Genomic DNA, 18,278 nt, shown 5'->3' on the forward strand with positions numbered 1-18,278 from the left:
ATCAATTAGCATATATCACTCCTAATTTAACTCAACAAAATCAATTCTACATAAATTTTGCTGCTATTGTGTTGTATTCCATGTATTCGCACGACTGTATTTATAAATATAGTGAGGTAAAAAACATGGATTACATATGTTTAATTATGTATTCCATGTATCCGTGCGAATGTATTTATAAATACAATAAGGTAATCCGCCTAAATAATAGTGATTACGGGTGTTTAATAACGGAAAGCGCAATATTGAATTGTATTCAATTTCACTATATTGAATTCAGTTGTATTCAAATAACAAAAAATAAATAAAATAAGGTGTATACCGTTCTATTCAATTCGACGGTATACATTGTATTCAATTCAGAGATATTTATTATTCACTATTATACACTGTATTCAATTCAACTGTATTCAAACAACAAAAAATCACAAAACACAGTGATATTCGGCTGTATTAAAAAATACAGGCAAAAAATTAAATGTATTTATACAAAAATATAATGTAATTGAGTGTATTTGTATAGAATATAATATATTTTTATTATTTTATGTGACTAAATAGCAAATAAGAGAAAAAAATTCGTTGGAGAAGACGTTTTCTGGCCAAGCAAAATACTGAAAAGTGGAATAGAAGGAGGAATAAGAGAATCGTCATTCTCCTGCAAGTTCAAATGAGATGTAAGAAATGTAATCCTAAAATAATGCTCAAAATGGATCGAGAAAATGAATAAAACTACCAAGTTGACTTAGAAAGGCAAAAGCAAAACGGGAAGTAATCCATAAATACATGTCGATACCTCTGTATCGAGTTCGTGAATGGCAATCAATCTAGGGTAGACCAGAAGGATTGCCAATGGAGTAGAGAGTGGGGAAACATAATTAATCCAGAAGGACCTACTATTTATAGGTTACAAGTACTTTGGTTATAAGTATCTTACTTTATGTTTTGATGATCTAACAAACTTAGTATCCAGAACCAGATAAGGAACCTGCTACATATTTACAAGACCTTAAGATCACAAGTTCCAGGTGGGGATCCAGCATGGGATATGATTCAACTCTTCAGAGTGGAAGGAACAGCTGAGAGAATAGGTCCCTACTAGTTTCCAAGGAGACTGTACGAAGTCAACTTTCCAGCTGAAAAGTTGCTGCATGCACACGCTACAGTGTTGGAACAGTGCTGCAGTCAACTTTCCAGGGAAGACTTTTTTGCTACCTTGCTTACATCATTGTAAGTGATGTCACACATGTATATATACATTCAAGGGAGGTAAAACACAATCACTTGAACTTTTTAGAAGCTCATTCACATGACTTTCCAGCAAGAAAGTTTCAAGTGCTTCAAGAACAAAGAACAAAACAACTACGGACTAATTCTCACTTAGAGTTATTGTATGTCCTTAGTTGAGTTATAACTTTGTAATAGTTCTTCAATTGTAATGCCTACCTAGCTTGTTTAGAAGCATTCTGTAGGAAACTCTTTGTAAACCTTAGACCTGTGTGTTTGAGTCTTGACTAGAGTTAGTCATGTTGTAATTCTTTGTAATAGAGTTATTACAAAGCGGCTTGTAATAGAGTATTACAAGTTAGTGAGGGATTAAGAGGTTAATTCCTAGGTTGCATAGGTTGTAATCTAAAAGTTGCTCAGTAGTGAAGTTGAAATCCTACAAGGGTAGGTCGTGGTTTTTAATCCCATTGAGCTGGGAATTTTCCATGTAAAATTCCTCTTGTCATTTATTTACTGCTCTGTGTGTGTGTACTGTTGAACCTGATAGAGAACCTGGTTCTCTATAGAGTCTAGTGGACCCTTATATTTTATCAATTGGTATCATAGCAGGTTCTTTCTATCAGGTTAACACCTAGAAAGGATCCTCATGGCTGCTCCTCCAAACTTCGAAGAAGGCCAGTCTACTTACAGACCACCTAGGTTCAACGGAAAGTATTATGGATGGTGGAAAACTAGAATGCATGACTTCATCATGGATGAAAATTCTAATCTATGGGATGTTATATGTGATGGACCCTTTGTTCCTACAAAAAACCTTGCCGACCTACCAGTAGCCATTCCCAAGACAAAGAAAGAATTCAATGATGCAGATAGGAAGGCCATGGAAAAGAACTTTCGTGCTAAGAAAATTCTGGTGTGTGGTATTAGACCTGATGAATACAACAGGATATCAGCATGTCAGTCAGCCAAAGAAATCTGGGAAGCCCTTCAGACAGCTCACGAAGGAACAACACAGGTCAAGCAATCCAAAACCAACATGCTCACAACTGAATACGAGCTCTTCAAGATGCAAGACGATGAATCTGTCCAAGAAATGCATAACCTCTTCACCTCTATCATTAATGAGCACTTCTTTGGTGAAACTATTCCATGAAACAAGCTGGTTAGAAAGATCCTAAGTGCGCTGCCCAGTTCTTGGGAAAGCAAAGTGAATGCCGTTACAGAGGCGAAGGACTTGCAGGAGCTAACTATTGATAAGCTTGTTGGCAATCTAAAAACATATGAAATAAATGTGGGAAGCCAGGACATTTCATCAAGGATTTCCCTCTCCTAAAGCAGGATCAGTACAAGAACAACTCTGACAAAGCAGCCAAAAGGAACCTGGTTCCTGACAGACGCTTCAATAGAAAAAAACGTCGCTGACAATGTCGTGAGACAAGATCTTGCTGCATGGGGAGATTCATCAAGCGAATCTGCAGAAGATGATGAACCAGGTAACAACTCTATGACGGCAGTAGAAAGTGAAGCAACCTAGTACGATTCAATTTTTGCTTTGATGGCCCAGTCTGATGATGATGATGACGATGATGATGAGGTAAATTGTTTGGATGTTCAGAGAAATCTGAAATCTTATTCTCTTAAGAAACTCATGTCTTTGGAAAAATGTGCTAATCGACGCTTATCCCAGTCTTATAAATGACAGAGATCTCTTAACAGTTGAACTAGGAGAAGCAGAACAGTCTAGAGATGACCTAGTAATAGTTGTAGTTGATTTAAGAGAGTCAATTGAGAACCTGAAGAAAGAAAGAAATATCTTAGAAAAAAGGATTGAAAATGTAGAACAAGAAAGAGATGACATTTTAGTGGCAGTAATGGATTTGAAAGGAACTATTGGGAAACCTAAAATGGAGAGTAGGGCTGAAAATTATCAAAAAGGAAAGGAAGTTGCAAGCGAAGCACACATTAAGCTTGAAAGTGAGCTGAATTCAGTGAAGTTTAGTCTGTGTGCTGAGCTTGAGAAAAACAAACAACTTCATAAAGAAATAGGTAGAGTGAAGAGTGATCTTGAAAAATTACTCAAGTGGACCTGCTCCTCTAATGCTATCACTGCCATGCACACCAACAATGGGGGAAACAGACAGGGGATTGGGTTTCAAACGAAAAATATTCCTTACAACCCTCATAGAAAGTACGTTACTGTACTTGACAATTGGCTTTGCACCCACTGTGGTAATAATGGGCACCTTAGATTTCAGTCACATCAGAAAAACAAATCCTTTGCTGAAAAAGTAACTACTAGTAGAGAACCTGGTCCCTCTTTTAAAAAACGCTTAATGCCTGCATGGACCAAAAAATCCATAATTCACCCATTTCCTCATTACAAAGGACCCATATTAGTTTGGGTTCCTAAAAGCTAACTTCTAACTCTTCTTGTGCAGGAAACAGTTAAAGGGAGCAGCCTACAATGGTACATGGATAGTGGCTCCTCGAAGCACATGACTGGAACTACAATTGATTTTCTTTCACTTAAGGCCTTGCAAGGAGGGAGTGTATCCTTTGGAAATGGCAAAAAGGGATATATTCTGGGAGTCGGAAGGATTAGGAAGTTTCTTTCTCACTCCATCAAAAGTGTTTACTACGTGAACGGGTTGAATTGCTAAGCGTTTCCCAAATCTGTGACAAGGGAAACAAGGTGGAATTTGTGTCAAAGACCTGCACAGTCACAAACCTGGTGACTCGTGAGGTAGTGCTAGTTGCAAAAAGATACAAGAATATCTATGTAGCTGATTTTGAGGCGCTGAAGAATGGTGATCTAAGCTGCCTAAGCGATGTTGATAATGATGCTAAATTATGGCACAGGAGGCTAGGTCATGCAAGCTTCACGTTGTTAAACAAATTAGTCAGGAAGGACCTGGTTCGTGGTATGCCCAAGTCAAGCTTCAAGGATCACAAAGTGTGTGATGCATATGTAAAAGGGAAGCAAGTCAGATCCTCATTCAAGTCTAAAAAGGAAGTCAGCACCGCAAGGCCACTTGGTCTCCTTCACATGGATCTATGTGGACCTATGAGGGTGCCAAGCAGAGGAAGAAAGAAGTACATCTTTGTGATAGTTGATGACTATTCCAGATTCACCTGGACTTTGTTCCTCAGGACCAAGGATGAAATCTTTGAAGTGTTAGTTGATTTTGTCAAAAAGATCCAAGTGAAGATGAGTAATAAAGTAGCCTGCATCAGGTCTGATCATGGGATAGAGTTTGACAATGTCAAATTATGAGTTCTGCACTGAAAATGGCATCACTCACAATTTTTCAGCTCCAAGAACACCTCAACAAAATGGTGTTGTGGAGAGGAAGAATAGAACTCTTGAATACATGGAAAGAACAACGCTAATTGACAGTAGGATCGCAAAGTATTTCTGGGCAGAAGCTGTCAATACTGCGAGCTACTTGGTAAACCGGTGCATGATCAGATCCCTTCTGAACAAAACTCCATATGAACTGCTGAATGGAAGGAAGCCCAAGCTGACACATCTAAGAACTTTTGGGTGTAAATGCTTTGTTCATAACAATGGAAAGGAAGATCATGGGAAGTTTGATGCCAAAAGTGATGAAGGAATTTTTCTGGGATACTCATCTCAAAGCAAAGCTTACAAGGTTTACATCAAAAGGACTCAATGTGTTGAAGAAAGAATACATGTGATCTTTCATGAAGCTCACCTCTCCTGTGAGAAGGACAGACATGTTGATCAAGATGGAGAGCCCTTATCTGTGCCAGGTGAAGTAATTGACATGGCAAAAGAAAAGGCAGACATGATGAGCCATGTCAAGGAATCTAGTAAAGAAGATGCAAATACATCTCCATCAATTGGAGAGGAAGTTGATCCCCCGATTACTACAATTGAAGCTGAAAACAGAGTTGTTGATGCAGTCCAAGGAAGTGCACTCTGTGAAGTAAGAAGCACTCAAGAACCCCAGTCAAATATGCCTGGTTCCTGTACCAATGAGACTTAGGCACCAAATTGGAGATTCAAATGTTCACATCCTCTTGACAACATAATCACTCTTCTTGACTTAGGTGATCAAACCAGATCAAAAGCAAGAAACTCACTTGCCTTCTCACATTTTCTTTCCCAAATAGAGCCCAAAAATATAAAAGAAGCACTAAAAGATGCAGACTGGATCACAGCCATGCAAGAAGAGCTGCATCAATTTGAAAGGAACAAGGTATGGCACATGGTTCCTCGACCTGCTGATCGAACCATTACAGGAACCAGGTGGGTATTCAGGAACAAACTTGATGATTTTGGAAATACATCAAGAAACAAGGCAAGGCTTGTGGTTCAAGGCTACAATCAGGAAGAAGGGATTGATTATGATGAAACATTTACTCATGTAGCTCGAATGGAAGCCATTAGAATTCTGATTGCCTTTGCATCTCATATGGAGTTCACACTGTTCCAAATGGATGTCAAAAGTGCATTTCTAAATGGCTATCTGAAAGAAGAAGTCTATGTCAAGTAGCCTCCTGGTTTTGAGTGTCACGAGCACCCTGATCATGTGTTCAAACTAGATAAGGCCTTGTACGGGTTAAAACAGGCTCCCAGGGCTCGGTATGAAAGGTTGTCAAAATTCCATTTGGAAAATGGCTTTGCAAGAGGGAAGATGACAATACTCTTTTTCTAAAGAAACGATGGAGGAACCTACTCATTGTTTAGGTGTATGTTGATGATATCATCTTTGGAGCCACAGCTGTCTCTCTCTGTGAAGAATTTGCAAAACTCATGGGGAGTGAATTTGAGATGAGTATGATGGGAGAACTGAATTTCTTCCTAGGACTTCAAGTGAAACAATCTAAGAAGTCAACATTGATAAGTCGGCAAAAATACATCAAGGAGCTGCTGAAAAGGTTTGATATGGAAGTATCAAAAGTTATCGACACGCCCATTGCAACAGCCACTCGTCTAGACATGGATGAACCTAGTTCCCCTGTAAATTAGACCATGTATAGAGGGATCATAGGGTCACGATTGTATCTCACTGCAAGCAGACCAGACATTGTTTTTAGCACGGGTCTCTGTGCAAGGTTTCAATCCAATTCAAAGGAGTCTCATCTGAAGGCTGCCAACAGAATACTAAAATATATCAAAGGAACACAGCACCTGGTCCTCTATTATCCTTCAGGAGACAGCTTTGATCTTATTGGGTATGCTGACGCTGATTATCCAGGATATCTGGTGGATAGGAAAAGCACGTCTGGAATGGCACACTTCCTGGATTCCTGCTTAATCTCATAGGGTACAAGGAAGCAGAACTCTGTGGCACTTTCAACTGCAGAAGCTGAATATGTAGCAGCTACCTCTTGATGTGCTCAACTTCTGTGGATCAAGAAACAATTGGAAAATTTTGGAGTATTCTCAGACTGTGTGCCTCTCTTATGTGATAGTACTAGTGCACTCAACATGGCAAAAAATCCAGTTCAACATAAGAGGACCAAGCACATTGATGTACGTCATCACTTCCTTAGAGAATATGTTGAGAAAGGGCTTATATGCATGAACTTTTGCAGCACTAAAGATTAAATTGCAGATATATTTACCAAAGCCCTGAGCAGAGATCACTTCGAGCAAAATTGTCTGCATTAGGGTTGATAAAACCCAATTGAGAACCTGGTCCGTCAATGATTGGCTATGAAAGAAAGGTTCAGGTAAATTTCGCTAAACAGTGTTTTCTGGCAAAGTCTAACTCATCTCTATAACGTTAAAGGTAGACACGTTTGATGATTATAGAGCAAATAAGCAATTGAGGTTGTATACACTGGTAAAAAGGGCAAAGCTTACAGACAAGAGATCAGTCAGGGAACCTGGTTTTCCTAACATGGGTTAGTAGTTTCTCTGTACTCTCATACACAATTCTGAACAATCAAAACAAGTACCACATCATCAGCATGTCAATTTTTAGTTTTGTGTCTTTTGAACCCAAACGCCTCACCGGTTATTAATCGACCCATCTCCCTAAAACCTGCCGCCCTTTTTCTAACTGATCCCTCTGTCATCATAAATACATCTATCTCTGACACCTCACTTCACACATCAACGCTTCCAAACCTATTTCCTATTCTTTCTCTCTTCCGTTCACCAAATCTTCTCTCTTCTTCCCACCATGACTGAAGATCAAATGATCTCTAGTATTATCGAGTCCTCACCAATCAAAACACTAACGCCAGACTCTCCTTCTCACACTACTGATAACAAAAACCCTAGAACAGAGTCACCCTCACACTCCATCTCCTCTCTTACCCATTCGAGTTCCTACTCTCACAAGAGTCACCAAGCATCAACTCTCACAAGAGGTGTTACCTAGAGCTCCTCTCTTACCTAGCGAGAAAAGAGGAATGACACGAGTATCGTTGAGAATAAAGAAAATCAGAAAATCTCAAGTTCTCCTATAGAAGAAGAGCCAAAGATAGACCAGGTTGAGGGAAATAAAATCATCGACTCAACAAAGACTGCTCATGAACCCCTATCCTCAGGTACCTCTCCTACTTCTCCTGAGCTTCTCATGAATCTGCAAGAAAAGGAAGCAATCGAAAATATGTTGTCCATCGCCAATGAAGGGATTTTTATTGGAGGAAGTGAGGATGGTCTTAATACTCAGGGGAAGAATCTGAGCCTATTGGAGAGGATAATGAGCTTGTTCCTGTTGTAACTTCAACACAGGAAGGTGCTACTGGGGAACCTACTGGAAGACCTGATCCGCCTTCGGAGGATCCTACTCAGGAACCCCAGGTCAGTGCTGACTCTGCTCCCTCTCCTCATTTAGATGTTGAGCCTCTAAGAGTAACTATGCCTGATACAAGCCCTGTGTCTGAAAATCAAAAGGAGGATAGTGAAGAAGATTCTGATTACTTATCAATTGCCAGTTTTCCTAGGCATAGAGTAGCTGTTGGTGGAGAGCCCACTCCTAAGCAACCCACAACAAGGTTGCAAAAGAAGGAGGATCTTGAGTCTGCACTTAAGAACAGTCAGACTAAGTAAAGGAGAAGAAAATTAGTGAAAGATGGCAAAGTTGTAAATGAGAAGATAGTGCCGGTTGTGAGTGTGGATGAAGAAGAAGCGGAGGAACCTAGTACGTTTACTAGGAAGTTATCAAAAAAGCATGGTCTTCTCAAACCAAAGGGGGATCTTCTATTTCTACTAAACATTTGACTAGGTTTGTTGATGTTATTGCTACTGAGAATGTGGAGAAAGAATCAGGTGAAAAATCTATGAAGTCTGATAAAAAGGAGAAAGGTGTTCGCAAGACTGCTAAGAGAAAGGTTGATACTGACGAGGAACCTAGTTCCTTAAAGAAGGCCAAAGTTTATAAATCTGGGAAGTGCTGGGAAAGAAAGATTGAAAAGACAAAAGGTATTATGGGGGAGCACATTTGCCTCTGATGTCTTGGAGGAGGCTGGTATGAGACAGTTAGTTAAGATATATGATTTCCAAAAATGGACACACTTGTTCACAAGTGATGCTCCTAGCGTATATGAGGAGGAAGTTCAAAGTTTTTATGCCGACTTGTACAAGGTTGAAGATGGTCACATTTGTGCATTGGTGAATGGAGTTGATATGGTAATAGACTCTGCCTTGCTGGGATCACACACCAATGTGCCCACTAAAGGGATATCTAGTGTTCAGGGAACTTGTCTTCAGAACTTCAGAAATGCAATCTTGAAGGACAGAGCAGTTCAGTAGGGGGAACGGGTTCAGAAGAAGGTCCTCCTTCCTATTTACGAACTGCTGTTTGAGATGGTAAACAAAGTGTTGCTGCCTCAAGCTGAGCAAAGATCCCTCACCTCTCGTGCAGACATGTTCCTCATGGAAGCACTGGATGACTTTACTACCACCAATCTACTTGGGATCATGATAGAGCATGTGAATAAAGTGGAAGACTTTAAAGATGGTAATCATGGGCTTCCATATGGGTTCCTTCTTACCAAGGTCTTTGAGCACTTCAAGGTTCCTCTCGGACCAGTTAAATTGGGTGCCAAGAAGCAAACTTTTTCAAAAAGCACTCTTGAAGAATGTGAGTGCATAGAAAAATTTGGAGGGGTTGAAAGCACTTCTACTATTTCTCAGTTAATAAATGCTCAAAACAGTGCTACTACTGAGATAAGGAAATTGAAAGCAAGGAAATCCTTGACACTCAGATAAGTCAGCTGCAAGAGGCACCTGGTTCCAGTCACTCTCAAAGCAAAGAGGTTGTTCGCCTGACAAAGGAGAACGCTGAGCTCAGGAAACAAGTGGAGGACCTGAAAGAAAGACTGCTCAATGAGCAAATGTTAGAAAATGCTCAAACGGATTTAGTCCTCCAAACAATTTCCTCTGCTTCCAAACCTTCTCCTCCCAGTGCTTCTTAAATTCTATCCCATCAGTGTCCAGTCTCTCCATGTCAGTTCTTATGATGATAACTTGTGGTATTTTTGTGAATTGTTCTAATGTATGGATGTGGTAGTAACATTGACTATACTCCTGCTGTAAAATCCAAAACTATGTTACTGCAAGTTTTTCCCTTGTTGTTGTTTATACCGTGCTTTTATGTTCTGTTCTTAATCATGACTGTGTGCACATAAGTGGCATGAGTTAACTTAAAACTAGACTTCCTTCTTGCCTACCTATTTCTGATCATTTTATGATGCCAAAAGGGGGAAAATAATTGACTGATTAAGAGGGAATGCAGAGTTTCAGGGGGAACTTAAGGTCTTTCTGGTTCACAATCTGGTTCTTTGTGGCTCTTTCCAAGGTTTTCAATTATAAATTTGTCATCATCTAAAAGGGGGAAATTGATAGGTTGCAAGCACTTTGGTTATAAGTACCTTACTTTATGTTTCGATGATCTAAAAAACTTACTATACAGAACCAGATTAGGAACCTGCTACATATTTACAAGGCCTTAAGATCACAAGTTCCGGGTGGGGATCCAGCATGGGATATGATTCAACTCTTCAGAGTGGAAGGAACAGCTGAGGGAACAGGTCCCTACCAGTTCCCGGGGTGACTGTACGAAGTCAACTTTCCAGTTGAAAAGTTGCTGCATGCACATGCTACAGTGCAGGAACAGTGTTGTAGTCAACTTTCCAGGGAAGACTTTTTTGCTACCTTGCTTACATCATTGTAAGTGATGTCATACATGTATATATACATTTAAGGGAGGTAAAACTCAGTCACTTGAACTTTTCAGAAGCTCATTCACATGACTATCTAGCATGAAAGTTTCAAGTGCTTCAAGAACAAAGAACAAAACAACTACGGACCAGTTCCCACATAGAGTTATTGTATGTCCTTAGTGGAGTTGTAACTTTGTAATAGTTCTTCAATTCAAATTCTTACCTAGCTTGTTTAGAAGCATTATCTAGGAAGCTCTTTGTAAACCTTAAACCTGTGTGTTTGAGTTTTGGCTAGAGTTAGTCATGTTGTAAAGTCCTTATAATAGAGTTATTATAAAGTGGCTTGTAATAGAGTATTACAAGTTAGTGAGAGATTATGAGGTTAATTCCTAGGTTGCATAGGTTGTAATCTAAAAGTTTCTCAGTAGTGAAGTTGAAATCCTACAAGGATAGGTCGTGGTTTTTAATCTCGTTGAGCTAGGAATTTTCCACGTAAAATTCCTCTTCTCATTTATTTACTGCTTTGTGTGTGTATTGTCGAACCTGATAAAGAACCTGGTTCTCTATAGAGTTTGGTGGACCCTTATATTCTATCAACTATGGATATGTCCGTCAGTTCTAAATCCAGAAGGACCTACTATCGATCAGTCCATCAGTTCTAAATCCAGAAGGACCTACTATCGATCCTGTTCTTTTTTACTCGAAGAGAAAGAAGGAAGAGAGAGAGAAAGAACATAATTGGCATATTTCATGCCTCAATGGTAGATATCAATAAATACCTATTTTTCTATAAAATAGAAAAGGTAGCTATAAGTAATAATATTTTGAAATTATTTTGGTTTATAGTAAATAGGGTGTAATAATTTGCTATAGGAGGTAAAAAAAGAGAATTTTCATAAACCACTATAGTTTAGAGACTAATAACTATAATTTGCCTAACTATCGTTCGTAACTATTGTTTAATTATTACAAACTTGTAAAACTTGATACAACTAAAACAAAACACAAATATACAGAAAGCAAGCGCTCTAACCAACTAAGCTATGAGAGCTAGTTGCTCTCTTGTTTCAATTCAAAACAATTAATCTCTTATTTCATGGATTTGCTATAAAATCCAAATACAACAACGAATAATAAATGTGCTGAAAGTATAGTTACGAATGATAAATATAGTGTAAATGTTTGCTGAAAGTATAGTTACGAATGATAAATACAGTGTAAATGTTTGATGTATCGCGTAATTTTTCCTTTTCAATATTGAATAGGAAATGTTATATTTTCGTGTTATTTTATGTATTTTAGTTTGCTTGGATGAAATTTTAACTATTAAATTTTGTGATCTTAAAATCAAAGGTATAAATAAATATTAGAAATTTGCTTTAAATCTTGTGATCTTAAAATATCTCATATTGTATACGGTCAAAATCAGAGACCTCTGATTTCTAGGCTCGAGGGTGTGTCTCGAGCCCGAGTTTGGGCAAGGTCGAGTTCGAGACCGATGGATCAAACCCGAGCCTGAAGGTAGGACGCAATGACCAATGATCAAAGTACAATGGGCGCCGAAGCTGAGTACGCTCGACCCCGAAATAGTACCGTTATTGACTTGTAGTAGAATGGGCTAGATTCCTACCACGTCCCCAAAATCATGGCGCAAATCCTGAAATAGGATTGTACTATTCCGTACTAGGCGGTTAGACAGTTGTACCAAGAATATTCCTTACTGTAAATAGGAATATACCTTATTTAGGGTTTTCCTATTATATAAAGGGGACCCCAATCATTTGTAACATCATATAATCATTGAGAAAAGAATATACTCTCTACTTTTTGCCTACTGTTCATCAGAATCGTCCTTTAGCTCTACTGTTCTTACTTTACTTTTCTTGCTTAATTATTCTTATTGTCCTAAACCCACCTCGAGGTCACTAAGCTCGAGATCACTGCTGCTGAGTTACATTGGTTTGATTCACTTACTTCTTTCACTTCTATTTCATATTTCTTGATTATTAATTGGTATTGAATTTAATCACATTTCTTTAAAACCACAAATCAAATCTAAATGTTACTCGTATTTTCGAGGTAAACAGTTTGGCGCCCAACATGGGGCTAAAGCTAATAGTGATTGTTCTTTACTGATTCTCATTACACACGTTATTTTTACACTTTTTCTTGTCAAGAATTTTTTATTCTCAGGCTGAAACATGTCTAGCTCACAAAATGCACATGTTCATGACAACGAAGGTCATGGTGAAAACAACAATATAGGGGTCGGTGTACCACCAGTAAACCCTGGGGAAGTGCCAAACATGGCACCAGTTGATGTCAGTTCACACATTGCTCTAACGCCAACTTAGGCACAGACCCCGAAGGGTGTGTACTTAGGGAAGCCTGACCAGGGGATCAAGGAACACTAGGAATAGAAGATGGGGCAGTCAGCCTCCAAGTGATATTCGAGATGCTACAGGCTCAGCAAATCGTCATTGCTCAACTTCAGAGTCAGAATAAAACTCCAAATACTGCCGAACCAGTAAACTCTCGACGTACTGAACCTGCGCTAGAAAGACCAGATGAAAGCGGCTCGAGGACTGACCCCACAATTATGAAGATGCTCGAAGAGCTCACTAAGAGGATCGAGTCCGGAAAAAAGAAAATTGAAGACAATGATAAGAAGGTGGAGACATATAACTCCCGTGTAGACCAGATACCGGGGGCACGTCTAGTTTTGAAAGGTTTAGATGCCAAAAAGTTCATACAAAAGAAATTCCCTCAAAGCGCGGCTCTGATGCCCATTCCCAAAAAGATTCGCATGCCCGATATACCCAAATATAATGGAACAACCGACTCCAACGAGCATATTACTTCATATACTTGCGGAATCAAAGGGAATGATTTGAATGACAATGAGATCGAATCAGTCTTGCTGAAAAAGTTTGGAGAAATGTTGTCGAAAGGAGCCATGATTTGGTATCACAACTTACCTCCTAACTCTGTTGACTTATTTTCTATATTAGCAGACGCCTTCATGAAAGCACACGTCGGGTCCATAAAGGTGGCCACGAGAAAAACGGACGTCTTCAAGATAAAACAAAGGATTAACGAGATGTTGAGGGAGTTCGTGTCCAGGTTTCAGAAGGAAAGAATGGAATTACCACCAGTCTCGGATGACTGGGCAGTACAAGCTTTTATGCAAGGTTTGAATGAAAGGAGCTCGATTGCATCTCGACAATTAAAGAAAAACTAGATCGAGTATCCAGCTGTGACATGGTCAGATGTGCACAACTGATATCAGTCAAAAATCAGGGTCGAAGACTACCAGTTGGGAGCCCCCTCGGGTTCAGTTCATCCTAACAGGTTCGCGGCCAAGCCCCCGAGGGATACTAATAGGGAATCGAGATCGAACAGGGAATGGTATCAATCGTACATCGATCGAAGGAACAACAGTTTAGGTCGGAGCGCTCCTCAAAACGATCAGAGAGACTATCGAGGCCAAAGTTCTCGGGGACTCATGAGTAAAAATGGATTCGATAAGCATATCGATTCCGCAAAGGCACATCGATTATCGGAGTACAACTTCAGCATAGATGCATCAGGGATTGTGTCAGCTATTGGGAGAATTAAGGACACCAAGTGGCCCAGGCCTATACAGACCGATCCTTCTCAAAGGAATCCGAACTTGATGTGCAAGTATCATGGCACACATGGCCATAGTACAGAAGATTGCAAGCAGCTAAGGGAAGAAGTGGCTCGATTATTCAATGAGGGTCACCTTCGGGAATTCCTCAGTGATCGAGCCAAAAACCACTTTAGGGAGAGAGATGCAAGGAAAATGAGCAAGAAGAACCACAACATGTAATCCACATGATCATTGGCGGAGTCGATGTCCCTCAATGACCTGTGTTCAAACGCACCAAGGTATCAATCACCAGAGAAAAATGGACTCGAAGTTATGTGCCCGAGGACGCCTTATCATTATGTGATGAGGAAGCAGAAGGCATGTCACAGCCTCACAACGATGCCCTGGTAATCTCTGTCCTTTTAAATAAAATTCAAGTTAAATGTGTTTTAGTAGATCCGGGTAGCTTATTGAACATAATTAGATCAAGGGTCGTGGAACAACTCGGCCTACAAGATCAGATTGTTCCTGCATCCCGGGTCCTAAATGGCTTCAACATGGCAAGTGAAATAACAAATGGAGAGATCATCTTGCCAGTAAACGAAGCCGGGACCATACAAGACACTAAATTCCATGTCATCGAAGGCGACATGAGGTATAATGCACTCCTCGGGAGACCATGGATACACAACATGAGGGCAGTGCCTTCAACTCTTCACCAGATGATGAAGTTCCCAACAGAGGAAGGAGTGAAAACGGTCTACGGAGAGAAACATACTGCAAAAGAGATGTTTGCAATCGAGGAAGCGGTGTCGATACTAGAGGCTTTGACCTCAGAAAAATCGAGCACCAAAGGTAAGTAGGTGGCTAAATAGCAATCACAGCCCCTAGCCTCGATGGAGTCGGAACAACAGGTAATCGAAGACGAAGAAGAGGACTTCCTTACTCCTCGAACGTCATTCCCGAAGAGTCCGATGCAACAAAGTCATCTGTCGAGGAATTGGAGCAGGTCATACTTATCGAATACTTGCCCGAGAGAAAGGTATACCTGGGAACGGGATTGACCCCGTACTCAGGAAAAAACTCATTCAAATTCTTATTGATAATATGGATTGCTTTGCTTGGTCCCATTTAGATATGACAGGAATTCCACCGGAAGTCACCACACATCGGCTAAGCAGCGACCCCAAGTTCAAACCGGTGAACAAAAAAGGAGGCCTCAGTCCGAGGTAAAACATGTTTTCATAAAAGACGAGGTAACCAAACTTCTTAAAATAGGATCCATTCGGGAGTTAAATTACCCCAAATAGTTAGCCAACGTAGTTGTAGTTCCTAATAAAGGAAACAAGCTTAGAATGTGTTTAGACCATAAGGACATGAACAAGGCATGTCCGAAAGATTCATTCCCATTTGCCAAACATCGATCGTATGATCAATGCCACGGCTGGCCACGAGACCCTAACTTTTCTCGATGCATACTCTGGGTACAATCAAATTCAGACGAACCCGGAGGACAAGGAAAAGACTTCTTTTATTACTAAGTGTGGAACTTATTGTTACAACGTAATACCCTTCGGGCTAAAAAATGCAGGAGCTACATACCAACGCCTAGTCAACAAAATGTTCGAAGAACAAATAGGTAAAATAATGGAAGTTTATATTGATGATATGTTGGTTAAGTCCCTGCGCGCAGAGGACCATTTAGCTCATTTGCAGGAAACATTCAAAATCTTGAGGAAATACAACATGAAGCTTATCCTGGAGAAGTGTGCCTTCGAAGTTGGCTCGGGTAAGTTCCTCGGCTTCATGGTGTCGAATCGGGGTATCGAGATTAACCCCGATAAGATCAAAGCCATCAAGGATATCACGATCGTGGATAGCGTGAAGGTCGTGCAAAGGCTAACAGCACGAATAGCTGCTTTGGGTCAGTTCATTTCGAGGTCGTCAGATCGAAGTCACCGTTTCTTTTCCTTGCTCAAAAAGAAAAAGGATTTTGCATGGACCCCGGAATGCCAACGAGCCCTGGAGGAACTAAAGCGATACTTATCGAACCCGCCTTTGCTTCATACCCCGAAGGTAGACGAAAAACTTTACCTATATTTGGCTGTGTCAGAGATAGCGGTAAGTGGGGTACTAGTTCGAGAAGAGCAAGGTACGCAATTTCCTGTTTATTACGTAAGACGGACCCTAGGAGATGCTGAAACTAGGTACCCTTACTTAGAAAAATTAGCACTCACATTAATAAGCGCATCTCGAAAGCTAAAACCATATGTATTGACCAAATGGGCCGTCGAACTTAGTGGGTACGATATCGAATATCAACCCCGAACGGCCATCAAGTCTCAAATCCTAGCTGACTTCGTGGCTGATTTTACGCCAACCCTCGTACCCGAAGTGGAAAAAGTACTCCTGATAAGTTCGGGTACATCATCAGGGGTATGGACCCTTTTTACAGACGGTTCCTTGAATGTGAAAGGTTTCGGGCTTGGCATTGTCTAGAAGCCACCCACGGGTGATACCATTAGGCAATCTATCAAAACTTCTAGATTGACTAACAATGAGGCCGAGTATGAGGCCATGATTGCAGGTCTCGAGCCAGCTAAGAGCTTGGAAGCGGAGGGCATCAAGGCCAAATGCGACTCCCTATTAGTGGTAAACCAATTAAACAAGAGTTTCGAGGTTCGAGAAGATAGAATGCAAAGATACTTGGATAAACTACAGGTAGCATTGCATCGCTTCAGGGAATGGACCCTCGATCATGTGCCTCGAGAGCAAAATAGTGAAGACGATGCACTTGCTAATTTGGGATCCTCGGTCAATGAAGATGATATCGTCCCGGAAACTGTCATCCAGCTATTGAGGTCTATGGTTGAAGAGGGTCATGCTGAGATAAATTTAACAAGTTTGACTTGGGACTGGAGGAAGTACATCAACTATTTGAGAAATGGAAAGCTCCCATCAGATCACAAAGAATCGAGGGCTCTACGAACCAAAGCTCCTAGGTTCGCCCTAAATGGGGATGGAACATTATACTGGAGAACATTCGATGGGCCACTAGCGGTATGTTTAAGGCCGGGGGACACCGATTATATTCTACGAGAAATCCACGAAGGCACTTGCGAGAATCACTCCGGCGTCGAGTCCTCGATTCGCAAAATCATCAGAGCAGGATATTACTGGGACAGTATGGAAGATACTAAGGAATTTGTCAAAAAATGTGATAAGTACCAACGATTTGCACCGATGATCCATCAGCCCGGGGAACAACTCCATTCGGTCTTTTCCCCGTGGCCTTTCATGAAACGGGGAATGGACATAGTCGAACCCTGCCAACGGCCCCAGGTAAAGCTAAGTTTATTTTATTTATGACTGATTATTTTTCTAAGTGGGTGGAAGCACAGCCTTCGAGAAGGTCCGAGAAAAAAAGTTATTGACTTCATCTGGGACCACGTCATATGTTGATTCGGGATACCTGTCGAGATTGTGTGTGATAATGGAAAACAATTCATCGGCAGCAAGGTGACGGAGTTCCTCGAAGCACATAAAATAAAGAGGATATTATCGACACCGTACCACCCAACTGGAAATGGACAAGTGTCACGACCCCCAGTTCACCCTCCATGAACATGTCGTGATGGCACCTAGTTCCTACAACTAGGTAAGCCTAACAGTGCGGAATAACAAATTAACATTTGCGAAATAATAAATTAAAACTGAACATACGGAAATAACAACTATATATAAGGCCACTCAGCCTATACAACTCAAAATATGTAGAAGTCTACAACTAAATCCCAAAACCCGGAAGCTCACGGGAAACACAGGCTAATAGAATGTAGTAAACTGCTCTACACCAGAATGTCTAAACAACATGAAAGGAAAGAAAAGGAACCATCTGCTAAAGCCGGAATAGAGTAGAGACTCCCGGTCTGTGAACGCAGCAGATATACCTCAAGTCTTAGCTAGGACTCTCCACCACGAGGATGATACGTCTGGGAGGAAGTACCTAGATCTGCACATGAAAAACATGCGCAGGAAGGGCATGAGTACACCACAGCGGTACTCAGTAAGAGCCAAGCCTAACCTCGGTTGGGTAGTGACGAGGAAGGTCAGGGCCCTACTGAGGTAACATAATAAATAATGAGATAACAGAAATAGTTTAAATAAAGTCTACAGCGAGAATCTAAACCAGGTAAATAAGGAAGAACAGTAATAGAAAGCAAAGGTAACAATACACGGAAAACTGCCCTCACAAGGAATAGTAGCCGGGGGATCTCTTGGTATCCCGAGG

General features: G+C 40.6%; 1 long non-coding RNA gene across 1 annotated transcript; it reads right to left on the reverse strand.

Annotated features, from left to right (window-relative positions):
- Positions 1-618: 618 nt before the first annotated feature.
- LOC109205455 lies at positions 619-11,061 on the reverse strand. The gene is made up of 3 exons (XR_002064671.1): positions 11,049-11,061; positions 797-893; positions 619-658 (listed from the first exon to the last, which is right to left on the reverse strand). It is a non-coding gene; the product is annotated as an uncharacterized LOC109205455 (long non-coding RNA).
- Positions 11,062-18,278: the final 7,217 nt, after the last annotated feature.

Source organism: Nicotiana attenuata, unplaced genomic scaffold, assembly GCF_001879085.1.
Source record: "Nicotiana attenuata strain UT unplaced genomic scaffold, NIATTr2, whole genome shotgun sequence".
NCBI lineage: Eukaryota > Viridiplantae > Streptophyta > Magnoliopsida > Solanales > Solanaceae > Nicotiana > Nicotiana attenuata.